Source organism: Myxocyprinus asiaticus, chromosome 3, assembly GCF_019703515.2.
Source record: "Myxocyprinus asiaticus isolate MX2 ecotype Aquarium Trade chromosome 3, UBuf_Myxa_2, whole genome shotgun sequence".
Taxonomy (NCBI): domain Eukaryota; kingdom Metazoa; phylum Chordata; class Actinopteri; order Cypriniformes; family Catostomidae; genus Myxocyprinus; species Myxocyprinus asiaticus.
The window spans coordinates 27,167,569-27,185,157 of NC_059346.1; the positions used below are offsets into that span (position 1 = coordinate 27,167,569).

General features: G+C 39.5%; 1 pseudogene; it reads left to right on the top strand.

The window, feature by feature from the left end:
* LOC127420543 (myosin heavy chain, fast skeletal muscle-like) overlaps nt 1-17,173 on the top strand; it is a 57,600-nt pseudogene extending 40,427 nt beyond the window's left edge.
* Nucleotides 17,174-17,589: the final 416 nt, after the last annotated feature.

A 17,589-nucleotide genomic window follows, 5' to 3' on the forward strand; every position in this document is an offset into this window, starting at 1 on the left:
GGCATTTGAAGTTTTATGACAATAATCACAAATTGCATGTATTTCTCTTTCTTTTTTTACAGAAAAATTACTACATTATTTATACCGTATTTTTTCTGCTTTCTAAAATTACAGACAAATTTATGTTAAATGACAATAATTATCTGTAATTAAATATGTAGCTCATTATATAAAGGTTTGTGTCCATACTAACAGGTTATTAGTATGTTAATACTAACCATTTAACGTTTTTCTTTGTCATTTTAAGGTAAATCTTATTTGTTTTATATTTATGTGTACTTTTACATTCAAACTCTGTAATTCTGGATTCAAATTTAGCAAACTTTTTTTCATTACATCAAACATAATCCATTGCCTTTTTGAATGAGTACAAAGCTGTACTGCTCTCGGGGTTGAAACTTTCAGTCATATTACACCTCTGGCCACACCAAATCAGTGATGTCACAGAGAGTAAAAGCACATACATGCCAATGAATCTGACAAAAGTCAAATGAGTAAAGGCAAAGTCAGGAAAACAATGCATTGCAATAGTCCAGGCAGGAAGGAGTAGAAGCAAGATTGATATGCAAAGTCCTTCAGAGCAGCAACATGCTTGAAAGTTTTAACCCCAAGAGAGCAGCATAAACTTTTTCCCATCTGTGATTTAATGTGTACTTTCTATTGAATGCGTTCACAATAGCCATAATGTCCAAAATGTCCTCCCTAATATAGTGAAACCTGTAGAAAACCAACTAGTGAGACATTTTAGGTTGTCCTCACTAGTAAAAAAGGCTCAAATCGGCCAAATCATGTTTAGCTTTATGTCTACTAGGATGCCCAGGTTTCTGCGAGGGTTAGGGGATATAAAATATCTTTAGCCTTCTATGAAATCAATGGAAGTCTATGAGATGTCCTCACTATTATAGTGAAACAAGTGTGTGTGTGTGTGTGTGTGTGCGTGTGTGTGTGTGTGTGTGTGCGTGTGTAAACATATATGTATTAATAACTTTAGCATACATTATTACATTTTTATTCATACACTTCAAAGAAAACACCATTTGAGAAATAAATTAAACACAACAGGCTATAAATAAATGTATTACACACATGTATTTTCTTTCTTTTAAAACAAGTCGTCTTTCCCTATACGTTACCACGCTGAAACAATTGCTATTGGCTGTCTCATTGTGTTGCTTTGAGAATGATTGGTTAATCTGACTGTCATTCAGGAAACTAACCAATGAGAACTGTTCGCGCCTCTCACCGGTCTTGTTTGAAAGTATGTCCGTTTGAGTGGGTGTGCTGATCGGCACTGCTACTCGCCACGGTCCACTAGTAATGGCTGTTACCTGGATTATTTTACATCTTTCTTCTAAATTCTTATTTTGAGCGAATTTGAGTTGTTGGATGTCAACCTAGAACAAAAAAAGGAATATGGTCACAGAGGAAGACGGGAGCTGTTTGAAGTGAACTTATATCTTGCAAAAATATGGCGATATCATGTAAGAAAACATTTTCCCTGTTATTTTCTGTAACAACCTAACGTAACGTTATGTTTCGTTTACATACCCTTAATGTAGCCCAGTCTAAAAATGGGGAAAACAGACGAGACGTGAAAGTTGTAAAACCTGCCGGAGTGTAATTATGCCCATTAAGAGTTTCACCAACGGGTAACGGACATATCACAACCTGCAGAAGGTAAATACCTCTGTATGTGTATATTTACTACATCAAGATGTCGTGTGTTAAAGTGAGATGCGAATTGAGATATTAGTACATATTTCAAAGTAGTAGTAGCCAGTGTTGCTAGTATGTGTTAATGTTGACAGCTACTTTCAAGTTCAAACGAACTCGGTATTAGTGATGGGTCGTTCATGACCGATTTGAATCTTTTATGTGACTCAGAAGAACAAGTAGTCTCAGAGAGTGATTCATTCATTTTGTGTTGGCCGCGCATGTGCATTGCGCAACCTCCATTCGATTGTTACGTGAAAACCGCATAGGCGCTGTACAGGAAACAGAAATGATTAGCACACTTTTCAACTCTTTTGGTCCGAGTCGTTCGTTCTTTTGTCACGTGACAGCCGTATACTCTGCACATACGGCTGTCACGTAACAAAAGAACGAACGACTCCGACAAGAAGATTCAATCCAGAGGTGAACTAATAATTTGTTTCTCATAATTTGTCCTTGCCTGCATTATACATTTTTCCTTATTGGGACTATAATCAAAGTTTGCATAAGTAGACGTGTTGGGGGGATTTGGCTATTGAAAATGTAACAATTTAATTCTGCTCAAATGAACGAAATGAACTAAATTACTTAAAAAAAAAAAAAAAAAAGATTCGTTCATTTTGCTGAACGAGACTCAAAGATTCAAGTCAGTAAAATGATCTGATCTTCCCATCACTACTCGGTATGAATTTGAGAAGTAAAGTAACATTAATGTTTACTTGATTGTGTTATAACGATAGCAGTTTTGGTGAGTGGTGACATTGCTACCACCTTCCTTCTGTTTAAGCTAGTAATTAAGTAAATCTGTTAATTCACCAAAAAGTTTGAATGTAGTCTAACTTGCATTTATTATCGCATCGCGTGTGTGTGAGAGACAACAAACACGGTGTATACTGTAAGAAATTAAATGTACATAGTTGGCAACCATTGCTATCATGTACAATGACTGGTGGTATGGTAAGTTGACATTGTAAACAGATTACATCACAACTACAATAGGCATACACATCTAACTGTTGAGGAGTAGTGTTGTATAATGTATTGGACCAGAAAAAATATATGTATATCAAAGGTGTGGTGTGCAGTTTCTGATCTACATACACATAAATACCCATTTCTCTGGATCATCTTTGAGATGTTTCTACACTTTGATTTTAGTCCACCTGTGGCAAATATAATTAATTGGACATGATTTGAAAAGGCACAAACCTGCCTATATAAGGCCTAACAGCTGAAAATGCATATCAGAGCAAAAACCAAGCCATGAGGTCAAAGGAACTGCCGGCAGAGCTCAGAGACACAATTGTGTCAAGGCACAGATCTGGGGAAGGCTACAAAAAAAAGGAGGACGAATCTCAGTTGCCTCCACGTCTGAGACCGTCAATATGAGCATCTTATCATGTGGCTTGTGGAGAAATCACGTGGAGACGTAGCATGTGTAGAGGCTTCATGCTATTCTCCGTGGCATCCATGCACAACTCACCATGCGTCCCACTGAGAGCGAGAACCACATTATAGTGACCACGAGGAGGCTACCCCATGTGACCCTACCCTCCCTAACAACTGGGCCAATTAGGCTGGATTCGAACTCACGACTCCAGGGGGTGGTAGTCAGTGTCAATACTCGCTGAGGTACCCCACTTTTTTCTTTTTTAATACATCTGGAAAATTATCACAAATCTTGTTTTTGCTTTGTCATTATGGGGTGTGGAGCCTGGTCATTCCCACAGAATTATCCAGGAAGTAGCTCTGCAATCCGATGGCCACTTTAATATTTATTCTGTGTAAAAACCTTTAACTTGGACTCTTTTAAACTTCAAAATATGCACATTTTATAGCTGAATTAAAATAGACTTGATAAAACACTTGACATAACGTGGCACCAACGGATGATAAAACTATCAGACAGGTAGCCATGTGAGTAAATTATGACCTGGACAAGTCATTGTCATGTCCATCAATGCAAATTAGCAGGTTATAAAAAAATTTTTTTTTGTTTTGCAAATTTTTCCTTTAACTACACTGAAATATATGCTATGGCTTGTACTTGTCTTGTCTATTATGTACACTACTGGTCAAAAGTTTTGAAACACTTGTTCTTTATTATATATTTTTTTTCCTTCAGATTTTAGAACAATAGTAAAGTCATCAAAACTATGGAATAACATAAAGGACAGCAAAAAGGAAGCATTGGAGGGAATTCTGTGACGATATTGGAAAGAAAGTAAACATTAATGAAATGTGGGGAATGATAAGGAAAATGGGAGGGATACAGACTTACAGAAGTATACCTGTTTTAATTAGTGGAGAAAGACGAATCATTAAAAATTCAGAAAAAGCAGAAATATTGGCAGAAACTTTTGTAAAGGTACATAGTAATCAAAATATATCCAAAGAAATGAGGTTAATGCTGCTTTCCATTTGTATCGGAAGTCGGAGCTCCGAATTATTTTCCGAGTTCCGAGACCGGAACTGACAAATGGAACGCCCCCCGATGTCAGAATTCCTACTCGGAAAGTCGGATGAACTCAGAGGACCCCGCGTTCAGAAAGCAAAATGGCTGCGAAGAGCATCGACTGTAGTCTGCTGTGTTTTTTTTTAGCACTTGTCTTTTTTTGTGTCCAATTTAGTAAGTCGTATACACAATACTGTATTACCGTTGCCTTTAGGCATGTTGCTACGATCCTGTTATGCGTGAATTACCGCGTAATGTGTTGTTTATAAACTGATACAGCTAAAACTGGCTAGGTCGCTGCTGCTACAAGAACAATGGTCAATGTTGCTACAACAACACTGCCTAACGTTACAAACCGTAAAATCGTTTACACATATCACAGTTAGGCAAATTTATATTGCAAATATACATTTGTACTTCCATAGGGCATTGCCCTTTGTTTACACCGCTGGTTCGATTAAAACGTGGTTAACATGTTTTGATACAGTCAAATACGTGGAAACATTAACATACCTTCTCTGCTTTCTGTCATCTTCCTCGAGGTCTCTTAGGTGAAGTGCATACATATTTTGTAGCTCTCTACTCCAAAAGAGCTAGTTCAACAATTACTTTCCTAGAGGCATCCATCTTTTTTTCCGACTTGTCGTGTTGTGTGTAAAAGGAACGCATCCAACTCGGATTTCTTGTTTTTTTCTTTGTTTTTTTTTAAGGATATGACGTCGATCCGAGTCCCGAGCTCGGACTTCCGAGACAAATGGAACGCAGCATACAAAGAGAAAAGAATATAAGAGAAGCTCCTAATATTCTTAATCAAAGAAGTCCATCTGGAAACACATTGGATGTAGTTTTTTCACTATATGAATTGAAGTAGGCCATTGCAGGGGTGAGGAATACGTCTCCAGGAAAAGATGAAGTATGCTATGAAATGATAAAACATCTTTTAAATCCATAGTTGAATATGATACTTCAGCTTTTTAATAAAGTATGGGAACTAAGAAAGCTCCCTTCTACATGGAAGCACGGAACAATTGTTCCAATTGCAAAGCCAGGAAAAGATCATTCACAACCAACAAGGTACAGACCAATTGCATTAACATCAAACCTTTGCAAATTAATGGAGCGAATGGTTATGTCAAGACTGATATGTTTTAGAATTAAGGGGTTTTTAAGTCAACATCAGAGTGGATTTAGAAGAGGAAGAAACACAAAGGATCCAGTATTAAGTTTAGGAGCAGATATTAGAAAAGCTCAGACTAATAAAGAAGTACTGGTGGGAGTGTTTTTAGATGTAGAGAAGGCATATGACATGATGTGGAAGGATGGACTTAATTAAACTAGATCGAATGGGTATTAATGGATAATGGATTTTTTAGCTAATCGAACTATTCAAGTTAGAGTGGGGTCCTCCTTTTCTAAGATATACAATATTGGTAATGGAACTCCTCAAGGTAGTGTTTGCAGTCCTATTTTTTTCAATATAATTAATTGTAATTAATAATTATATTTATTTATCACATGTTATACATTTGCAGTGAAATTCTTTTTTTTCACATATCCCAGCTAAGCTGGGGTCAGAGTGCAGGGTCAGCCATGATATGGTGCCCCTGGAGCAGCTAGGGTCAAGAGCCTTGCTCAAGGGCCCAACAGTGGCATCTTGGCAGTGCTGGGGCTTGAACCCCCAACCTTCTGATCAGTAACCCAGAGCCTTAACCACTGAGCCACCACTGCCCCCATATAATGATAAATGATATATTTGCCAAAGTTGATCTAGGAATAGGAAAATCATTATATGCTGATGATAATGCCTTATGGAAAAGAGGACGAAATATATCACATGTGGTGAAAAGGATGCAGACAGCAATTAAAGTAGAAGAGGACTGGGCAAATAATTTGAGTTTTAAGCTGTCAGTGGAAAAGACCAAAGTGGTGTGTTTCTCAAAAAAGAAGAAAACTCCCTCTGTTAAATTGAAGCAGTATGATCAAGAGTTAGAGCAAACATCAGTTATCAGATTTCTAGGGATATGGATGGATTCTAAATGAACATTTGCCACACACATCCAAAGAATAATAGACAAAAACAAGAAAGGTATAAATGTGTTAAGATGTTTGGCAGGAATAGACTGGGGTGCAGATTGGCAGTCTCCAAAAAGAGTGTATTGCGCAATAATAAGGTCTACAATAGATAGTGTGTGGCTCAGCATGCAAATAATTGATTAATAAGGTAAATGTTATTCAATCCCAAGCATTGAGAATTTGCTGTGGTGCATCCCCAATATCAGCAATACAAGTGGAAATGGGTGAGATGCCATTGGAAATTCGAAGAATCAAGCTGGAAATGGCATACTGGATTTCTATAAAAGGACAGTTAGTATCACATCCAGTCAAAAGAGTTCTTGAGAACTGTTGGGATTAGGAGTATATGAACCTGAATAGCTTTGGATGCAAAGCAAATAAGGAGGCTGAACAAATAGGAATAAGTAATATCAAAGTTAGCCCAACTATTGTCATGTCAGTAACACCTCCATGGCTTTTCCTAATGCCAACAATTGATTTTCAGGTGCTAGACAGAATAAATAAAAAAACAGACGAGTTTCAAAAGATACAATAGTGCATCAGTATTTGCACCAGAAATTTTTCTCAACAATTCAAATATACACAGATGGATCTAAAGATGCTGATTCATGCAATACAGCTGCAGCAGTGTACATACCATATTTCAAGTACAAAATAGCAAAAAGGACATCAAATCATCTATCAGTTTACACTACGGAAATGCTTGCTATCATAATGGCTCTTCATTGGGTTGAAGAGGTCCTTCCAGCTGAAGTGGTGGTATGTTCTGACTCATACTCGGCTCTATCAAGTTTAAAAAGTGGAAAATCATCTACAAGGCAGGATATTTTATTAGATATACTTAAATGTCTGTATAGGATACATCAGTTAAGAACAGTCCTTTCCTTTTTATGAGTACCTGCTCACTTGGGGGTAGAAGGAAATTAGGAAGATGATCAGATGTCTAAACAAGCTGTAAGACATCATGATATAGACTTTAGTGTATCATTGAGCAAAATGGAAGTAAAAGGAATAATCAAAACAGCTGTAATAAGGATGTGGCAAGGTCAATGGAATTGAGAGATACATTTGGATATTTATATAATATCCAAAGAGCTGTTGGAGTTGAGAAGAATAGTTATGGAAACAGAAGAGAAGATACCATAATATCTCGACTCAGAATTGGGCATTCCTCATTAAATCAATCACTTTTCAGTATTGGCAAACATGAATCCGGTCGTTGCATAAGACGTGGTCTTCCTGTAACAGTTGAACATGTCCTAATAAAATGTTTGTCATATAAGAATGAAAGATCACAGCTTATAGAAGCAATGAAATCTATAGATATTACTCAGCTTTTACCGAAAAGCCTACTAAATAAGGATGGAAGAGTATATACATTTTTACTAATATATTTGAAGGGCATAAATTTGAAAAACATGATTTAAGAATATGTTTTTATTTTTATTTGCACGCACACACACACACACACACACGCACACACACACACACACACACACACACACAAACTGAAGCTGTACACTGAAAAGTTGTTTAAATAATAAAATTGAGTTTATGTTGACTGTTATCATGGAAGCTGTGTGTGTACATTGAAGTTTTTGCTTGAAAGCATATTTTGAGTTAAGCCTTGAGAATAAAAGAATACACAAATGGACTGTGATACCGGCTCCCGCTTCCTTCTTGCCACCCACTCCTAGAACTCCTACAGTGGGTTCCAGTGAGATGCATACAATGGAAGTGAAGGGGCCAATCTGTAAACGTTAAAATACTCGCTGTTTCAAAAGTATATCTAAAAGACGTAAAAAATATGCGTGTTAACATGATTTTAGTATGATAAAATTGCTTACCTTTTCTGTGTGAAGTTATAGCCAATTTTACAACTTCATTGCAATGATGATGCAATGTCAACAAACCCTAAAATGACTGCAAAAATGAAGATTTAAACATCTTTACAGCTCAAATAATACATGAGTTTTAACAGAAGAATTAATGTAAGAGCTTTTATAAAATTATCAGCTTCAAATTTTTTCCTTTAAACCCTGCAAAAAATTGGCCCCATTTACTTCCATTTTAGGTGCCTCACTGTAAATTAGACTTTAAAAAAAAAAAAAAAAAAATTGTTTAGCAGCCTTTGACCACCCAAGAGTGAACATATGGCTCTGAATCTCAAGACTCTAACAAACCCCAACCCCATAAAACTCATATTAGTTTTCCTCTGACTTAGACTTTGATTGTAGTTGTTAATAACCATGTGCAATTTAAATGTGTTGCTCTGATGGTAAATGCATTATGAGGTGAATACATTCAGCTGATCTCTTAACAGTTTAAACAGGTGTTGCAACCACTTGCAAAACTAGTAACAAAAGCATTTTGGCCGGATGGAGAATGTGCTATTGTTAGACTAAAAAAATAGTGTTTACACATTCTGACATGATATTTGTCTGTTTTCTTTTTTTTTTCAACCAATTTTGCAAGCTTGTAATCTCCCAATTAATATTTAATCTTTTCAACAGCAACAAGGAATAACACTGTAATGATAATTTTTACATCTCCTTTCCACAATATTCCATATTCTTCCACTTTATATATATGTATATACACACACCGATCAGCCACATTGTGTAGGCCCTCCTCGTGCCGCCAAAACAGCAGCAACCCACATCTCGGAATAGCATTCAAAGATGCTGTTCTTCTCACTACAATTGTATAAAGTGGTTATCTGAGTTACCTTAGACTTTGTCAGTTCAAACCAGTCTGACCATTCTCTGTTGACCTCTCTCATCAACAAGGCATTTCCATCCGCAGAACTGCCCCTCACTGAATGTTTTTTGTTTTTGGCACCATTCGCAGGAAATTCTAGAGACTGTTGTGCATGAAAATCCCAGGAGATCAGCAGTTACAGAAGTACTCAAAATCAAAAGTAACAGTCAGTATCTGGTGTGGCCACCAGCTGCATTAAGTACTGCAGTGCATCTCCTCCTCATGGACTGCACCAGATTTGCCAGTTCTTGCTGTGAGATGTTACCCAACTCTTCCACCAAGGCACTTGCAAGTTCCCAGACATTTCTGTGGGGAATGGCCCTGGCCCTGGCCCTCACCCTCCGATCCAACAGGTCCCAGACGTGCTCAATGGGATTGAGATCCGGGCTCTTCGCTGGCCATGGCTGAACGCTGACATTCCTGTCTTGCAGGAAATCACACACAGAATGAGCAGTATGGCTGGTGGCATTGCCATGCTGGAGGGTCATGTCAGGATGAGCCTGCAGGAAGGGTACCACATGAGGGAGGAGGATGTCTTCCCTGTAAAACACAGCGTTGAGATTTCCTGCAATGACAACAAGCTCAGTCCGATGATGCTGTGACACACTGGCCAAGACCATGATGGACCCTCCACCTTCAAATCGATCCCAATCCAGAGTACAGGTCTCGGTGTAACGCTCATTCCTTCGATAAACATAAGTCCGACCATCACCCCTGGTGAGACAAAACCGCGACTCGTCAGTGAAGAGCACTTTTGGCCAGTCCTGTCTGGTCCAGCGAAGGTGGGTTTGTGCCCATAGGCCACGTTGTTGCCGGTGATGTCTGGTAAGGACCGGCCTACAAGCCCCCTGATTGTTTCCACAGGTATTCCTCGCTCCCTTGTTTGCACCTGTGTATTTAAGCCCTTGTTTTCCCTGTTTCCCTTTGTCAGTCTTCACATGTATTGTCATGTTTGTACCTGGCTCCCTGTGTTTTGTTTTCATTTTTTATTCTGAGTTACTTTGTTCATCTTTTGTTTCCATTAAAAGCTGCACTTAGATCCTCCATCCTCGCCAACCTCATTACAGAAAGACTGACCAAAAAATGGATCGAGCGGACGGCAGAATTCTGCTCCTTCAACAAGGGGACCGTTCAGTTGAGGATCACGTCCGTGAGTTTTTGGAGCTGGCAAATGTAGTGCACTATCCAGACCGCTCTCTGGTGGTTTTCTTCCAGACCGGTCTGAATAGTGCACTGAGGGAACTGATGCCTCCGGCTGATCCTCACTGGACACTCGGCGAATATGTGGAGAAGGCTCTGCAACTTTGCGGTTCCCTTGATACAGTGGATTATGCTGGGAACCCCAGGCCAAAACCTGCATCTTCGGCTCCCTTTTCCAAGCCTTCCATGGCCCCTGTCTCCGAGTTGTATGATCTGCCACTGATGTCGGTGCGTAGGTCCATGAAGATCCTACCTCAAAAATTATCTGCGCCCACACCTGCCACGGTCAACGAGCCCGCGCCCACGACTGCCACTGTCAACAAGCCAGCACCCATGCCTGCCACGGACAATGAGCCAACGCCCACGCCTGCCATGGCCAATGAGTTGCCAGCCTCGTCCATTCCAGAGCCAGCGTTGCCAACTTCGGCCATCCAGAGGAGGAGGAAGAGAAGAAAAGTTTCTGTTCCCATGTCTCTTCCCATGTACACAACCATAGAGGTTGTTTCCAAGTCTCTGCCCATGCCCACGACTACAGAGGTCGTTCCCGAGTCTCTGCCCATGCCCACGACTACAGAGGTCGTTCCCAAGTCTCTTCCCATGTACACGACCACGGAGGTTGTTTCCGAGTCTCATCCCATGTACACGACCATGGAGATCGTTTCCAAGTCTCTGCCCATGCCCACGACTACAGAGGTCGTTCCCAAGTCTCTACCCATGTTCACGACCACAGAGGTTGTTTCCGAGTCTCATCCCATGTTCGCAACCACGGAGGTCATTTCCCATTCATCCAGGACTCTTTGTCTCGAGCCTCCCATGGCTCTGCCATCTCTGGCTTCGCCCCTCCAGCCTGCCATGGCTCTGCCTTCCACGGCTCCGCCCCCAGAGACTTCCACGGCTCCGCCCCCAGAGACTCCTCCTACATCAGCTCCGCCGCATGACCCTGTCTCGGTCCTGCAGCCGCCTCACAGGACTCCTGACCCAGTCCCCACCATGAGGTCATCTCCTTGGTCTCCTAGCCGTCTGCCTGATCTGCTCTGGTCTACTTGGTCCTCCGAGCATGCAGCGTCGCCCTGGCTCTCTATCCCTCCGGCTCCACCTTGGTTTCAAGCCTCCCTGACTTTGCCTTGTTCCTCTGCTCCCCTTGCCCCTTGTGCCCCCTTGAACTGCCTGTTTACCCCTTGTGCCCCCCTGAAAAACCTGTTTTCCCCCCTCACCCCATGGACAATTTTTTATTTTTTATTTTTATTTTTTTTGGAGCGTCTGGAATCCGCTCCTTAAAAGGGGGGCACTGTCACATATTCCCTGTTTTTTGCTTTGACTTTTATGTTGAAATTCTTGTTTAGTTCCCATGTTCCTGTTTCCTGTTAGTTTGTAGTCCTTTTGTAGTTTCGTTTTTTGATTGGTTTTCCCCTGATTGTTTCCACTGGTGTTCCTCGTTCCCTTTGTATTTAAGCCCTTGTTTTCCCTGTTTCCTTTGTCAGTCTTCACATGTATTGTGATGTTCTGCACCTGGCTCCCAGTGTATGATGCAGTAGTGGGGTCTGCTTACAGAGGCAAAAAGCGTATGGAGGCCCCACCCCTTCACTGTCTCTGACAATTCCTCCATCATCTCTGAAATCAGTTCATGCTTAATGGTAAGATCTAGATTTAAACAAGCTGATTCTGATTTTGTGAAATTCTGGATTTTAGTTTTCATAAAACAATTATTAAAAATTATTGCCTTTGAATTTACAGAGAGAACCAGTCTGTCTTGATTACGTATGTATCTACTGTATAGGGATGTTGAGGTTTTATTTTCTTCTCATGGAACTTATACATGTCCAATCATCTTGTTATCTCTCATAAACCAGTGGAGAATCTGGTGCTGGAAACACAGTGAACACCAAAAGTGTCATCCAGTACTTTGCCACAGTTGCGGTGGGTGGTGACAAGAAGAAAGAGCAAGTTCCCGGCAAAATGCAGTTACGAGATACAAAACTATATCTATATTTATGTTAAAAATTCCAAATACTTTGCAAATTATGTTTAGATATGAGACATGAAATAAGTTAAACCCTTCACACAACACATGGATCTCCTGAGGACCAGATCATTGCTGCCAACCCTCTGCTTGAGGCTTATGGTAATGCCAAGACTGGGAGAAATGACAACTCATTTCGTTTTGAAAGTTCACCAGTTTTATTTATACTGAGCACTTAGTCAGTATTAAACGGTAAATTCATCAGAATTCACTTTGGCACAACTGGAAAACTGGCTAGTGCTGATATTGAGACATGTAGATGGACATGATTTTATTTATGAATCTGTATATTTTTCTTTGTCAGTCACTCTTCAGAACATGACATCCTTACATTCTCTCAACAGATCTGCTGGAGAAGTCTAGAGTGACATTCCAGCTTCCAGATGAGAGAGGCTACCACATCTTCTACTAATTGATGACCAACCATAAGCCAGAGCTGATTGGTAGGTGCACAAATGTTTTTCAATTTCATCTTGAAATGTCAGTGTATATTGTAAAAGGCTTTGTGATAAGTACTCATATTTTACAGATATGACACTCACCACCACCAACCCCTATGACTTCCCCATGTGCAGTCAGGGTCCGATCACAGTGTCAAGCATTGATGATAAAGAGGAGCTGGTTGCAACTGATGTGAGTTTAAAAAACAACTGAAGTATCTGTCTCTTAATTGTTACTGTATATACTGAAAATATTATATATTTTTCAGGCTGCTATTAACATCCTGGGCTTTAGTGCTGAGGAGAAGATGGGTATCTACAAGTTCACTGGAGTTGTGCTGCATCATGGTAACATGAAGTTCAAGCAGAAGCAGCGTGAGCAGCAGGCTGAGCCTGATGGCACTGAGGGTGAGACTTGGGTGACTGGGTGAAGAGTTCAGATGTATTATTTTACAATGTGTGCTTCTTACAGTAGCTTGAGACCAGTCTTATTGCTTGTATTTTAGTCTGGGTTTTAAAATATTAAGTTAAGTCTCATTTGTCTGATCAGTAACTGAAACAGTGTGAGAATTTAAGTATGGGCATTTGAATGTGGTGCTTTGATTTAGTTTAGAATGATGCTTATTATGCTCTATTAAATATAGAATATAAATAAAAATATACTGAAGAATAAATGAGAGAATACATTTAAGAATGTTGTTTTGGTTTTTTTTTTTTCTTTTCAAATGTATTTATTAGATGCTGACAAAGATGCCTACCTTCTGGTCTTGAACTCTGCTGATATGCTGAGGGCTTTGTGCTACCCCAGAGTGAAGGTCGGAAATGAGTATGTGACCAAAGGTCAAACCGTGCCACAGGTATGTAGTAGTATCAAGTGTCAAGCAACAAGAGTTGCCAGCTAAGACAAATCATCACAAAAGCAGAGTAGGTTTCAATAATATTTACACTAAATTCTGTTCACATGTGTACAATTCTGTTAGCGCTTTGGCCAAATCTATCTATGAGAGGATCTTCTTGTGGATGGTCGTTCGTATCAACCAGATGCTGGACACAAAACAAGCCAGACAGTTCTTCATTGGTGCGCAGGATATTGCTGGCTTTGAGATCTTTAATGTAGTAATTTTCATTGTATCAAATTTGAATGTGAGTTGACTCATATTCAGTATTCAGTAAATGTTTTTTCTCTCCAGTTCAACAGCATGGAGCAGCTGTGCATCAACTTCACCAATGAGAAACGGCAACAGTTCTTCAACCACCACATGTTTGTGCTGGAACAAGGAGGGCATTGTTTGGGAGTTCATTGACTTCGGCATGGACTTGGCTACTTGCACTGAGCTCATAAAATAAGTTTGTTTTTTTTGTTTTTTTTTACTGGCTTCTACATTTTTTTATCATTTGCCATTCACAAAATCTGAAACTTTTAGTAATACACTTCATTCATTTACAAAAAGCCCATGGGTATTTTCTCCATCCTTGAAGAGGAGTACATGTTCCCTGAAGCTACAGACATTTCCTTCAAGAACAAATTGTATGATCAGCACCTTGACAAAAACCAAGCCTGCCAAATGCAAACTTGAGGCCCACTTCTCCCTGGTTCAATATGCTGGAACTGTGTATTACAACATCGCTTCCTGGTTGGACAAGAACAAAGATCCACTGAATGAGTCATTTGTTCAGCTGTACCAGAAGTCCTCTGTCAAATTTCTGGCTACTCTCTACCCACCTGTTGTTGAGGGTAGTTATACATTACAAATATTTTAAATACAGAATGATTGAAATAGCAATGTGGCTCATTATTTTACTGTTTGTGCAGACTGTGTTCTCCCAGTTCAGGGTATGTATAGAGGATGGCGAACTTGATATGACAACAATATTGCTGTTTTTGAAAAAAAAAAAAAACAATAGAGAGAGAGAAAACTCTTTATTTTCCACAGATGTACTTGGGCAAACTTATGACCAACTTGAGGAGCTTTCACCCTCACTTTGTGCATTGTCTGATTCCCAATGTGTCCAAGACTCTAGGTAAAGTATGAAGTAATTAAGGGCTTACAGATATTCGGACATCAGCACAATATATGATGATGGCCATGTGAAATTTTCATGTATTGAGCTCAATGTGTAAATTGTTCTTTAAAAGTCTCATGGAGAACCACCTGGTTATCCACCAGCTGAGGTGTAACAGTGTACTGGAGGGTATCAGAATTTTCAGAAAAAGCTTCCCCAGCAGAATCCTCTATGGTGACTTCAAACAGAGGTAAACAGGACTGCATGAAAATACTACTTCCTGTTGGAGGGTTATCTCAATGTAAAAATATGAAGCCTTTTGATCAATCTTCCACAGATACAAGGTGCTGAATGCCAGTGTTATCCCTGAGGGATCGTTTATGGACAACAAGAAGGCCTCTGAGAAACTCCTGGGATTCATCAATGTTAATCATGACAAGTATAGATTTGGGCACACAAAGGTTCCGCCCATTCATGAATGTCAATCTCTGGCCATGGATTAAGGTTTACTACAAGATTAAGCCTCTACTGATGAGTGCTGAGACTGAGAAGGAGCTGTCAAACATGTAAGAGGACTATGCAAAGAAAATCTTGTCAAGGCTGAAGCCAAAAAGAAAGAGTTTGAGGATATGGTTGATCTGCAGCTTCAAGTAGCCTCTAAGTATGCATTAATGAATTCACTAAAATATGGCTGTGTAAAATATTAACAATAGGTTCTCCAATTATAAAGCAGTCTTTTTTTCCTCTCAGTAATCTGAGAATCTCTTAGATGCTGAGGAGAGGTGTGCAGGTCTGATCAAGAGCAAAATTCAGCTTGATGCTAAACTTGGAGACAACTGAGAGACTGGAGGATGAGGAAGAAATCAATGCTGAACTCACAGGCAAGAAGAAGAAACTGGAGGATGAGTGCTCTGAGCTGAAGAAAGACATTGATGACCTGGAGCTCACCTTGGCTAAAGTGGAAAAGGAGAAACATTTGTGACAGTTGGTTTAATGTTTTATTTCAGTTCTATTATGCACCCAACTTTTTGTTAAAGAATATTAATTAGAACAAAAGGAAGTAATTTAGTATCCAACATCACACAGGTCAAGAACCTGACTGAGGAAATAGCAGCACTGGATGAGAGTATTGCCAAGCTTACAAAGGAGAATAATGCCCTCCAAGGGGCATATCGGCAGACTCTGGATGATCTCCAGGCAGAGGAGGACAAAGTCAACACCCTGACCAAACCCAAGACAAAGCTTGAACAGCAAGTTGATGATGTGAGTTGTGGTACAGAGTTAAGATTAGGTTATTGAATATTTCAGTTTGAATATTTTACAAACCACCACTAGAAGAGGAGAGTAAATATTAAAGATAAAAATGAAGAAAAGAATTATTGCTAGTTAAACCATTATATAATAATGCTAGTAACAATTAACATGTTTTTCAAATCAATAAAAAAACAAATCTGCACAGCTTGAGGTTTCCCTTGAACAAGAGAAGCTACACATGGACCTTGAGAGAGCCAAGAGAAAGCTCGGAGAGCTGAAACTGGCTCAAGAATCCATCATTGACCTGGAGAATGACAAGCAGCAATCAGATGAGAAACTGAAGGAGTGAGAATTCTTTCTAACTTATCACAATAATATTCAAGTTGTGGTTTATTTCAAATGATTCATTACATTTTTCCCTTTTACACACAGAAAAGACTTTGAAACAAGCCAGCTGCTCAGCAAGATTGAAGATGAACAATCTCTGGGAGCTCAACTCCAGAAGAAGATCAAGGAGCTTCAGGTATTTAATGGGATTCTTTTGTAACATTGTGCAAAAATGGTATAATCAAGATCTATAAAGTTTCACTAACTGCCTCTGTAGGCACGCAATGAGGAACTGGAGGAAGAGAATGAGGCTGAGCATGCTGCTTGTGCAAAGGTGGAGAAGCAGAGAGCTGATCTCTCCAGGGAACTTGAGGAGATCAGTGAGAGGCTTAAGGAGGCTGGAGGAGCAACTGCTGCTCAGATTGAGATGAATAAGAAGCGTAAGGCTGAATTCCAGAAGTTGCGTCATGATCTAGAAGAGGCTACCCTCCAGCATGAGGTCATTCATCAATGGAGATTGTTGATTTCTCCAGCAACATGGAGGCTGTTGCCAAAGCAAAGGTGTTCAACAAAGAAATGCAAGATAATTAAAAGTTCACACCCAGAAAGCAATCAACACTATTTTGACGTCATTCTGAAAATGTTTACATTTACAGGCAAATCTTGAGAAGATGTGTTGTACTGTTGAGGATCAACTCGGTGAACACAAAGCCAAGAATAATGAGAATATTCGTCAGTTAAATGACCTCAGTGTTCAAAGAGCAAGACTTCAAACTGAGCACGGTAATTATTATTTTGACTAATCTTCTGTTATCCAGGGTTTTCTTGTACATGAAAACCATGTCTCTTAGTTGTGGATATTGTTATTTTTTGAATGTCATAAATGTTCATACAGGTGAGTTCGGCTGGAGAGAAACAACTCTTTAGCGCATTAAACGGCACAATAATTTTGCCAACGCACCTAATGCAGCAATCGCTCCATATTAAACTATATGCTTATGATCTTTGAAGACAACACATTTTTCACTGGGCTGTAAAGTGACATCACTGATGGAGCTCCTCTGTGCTCACCACAAATATCCAACTAATCGATAATGAAATTCGTTGTCGATGATTTCCATTATCAATAATTATCGGTTTTATCGATTATTTGTTGCAGCCCTACAAGTAACAATCAAAATTTGTGGTGAGGAAAAAAAAAACTCTGAAAGTTCCATAAAGGTTAAAAGGTCCTATACAAATGTCATTTTCATTGAGTCAATTTGCACTCTGAATGGATGACAAATTCAGTGAAATACTGTATATTAGGCATGTAACGATACTCAAATTTCACGATACAATAC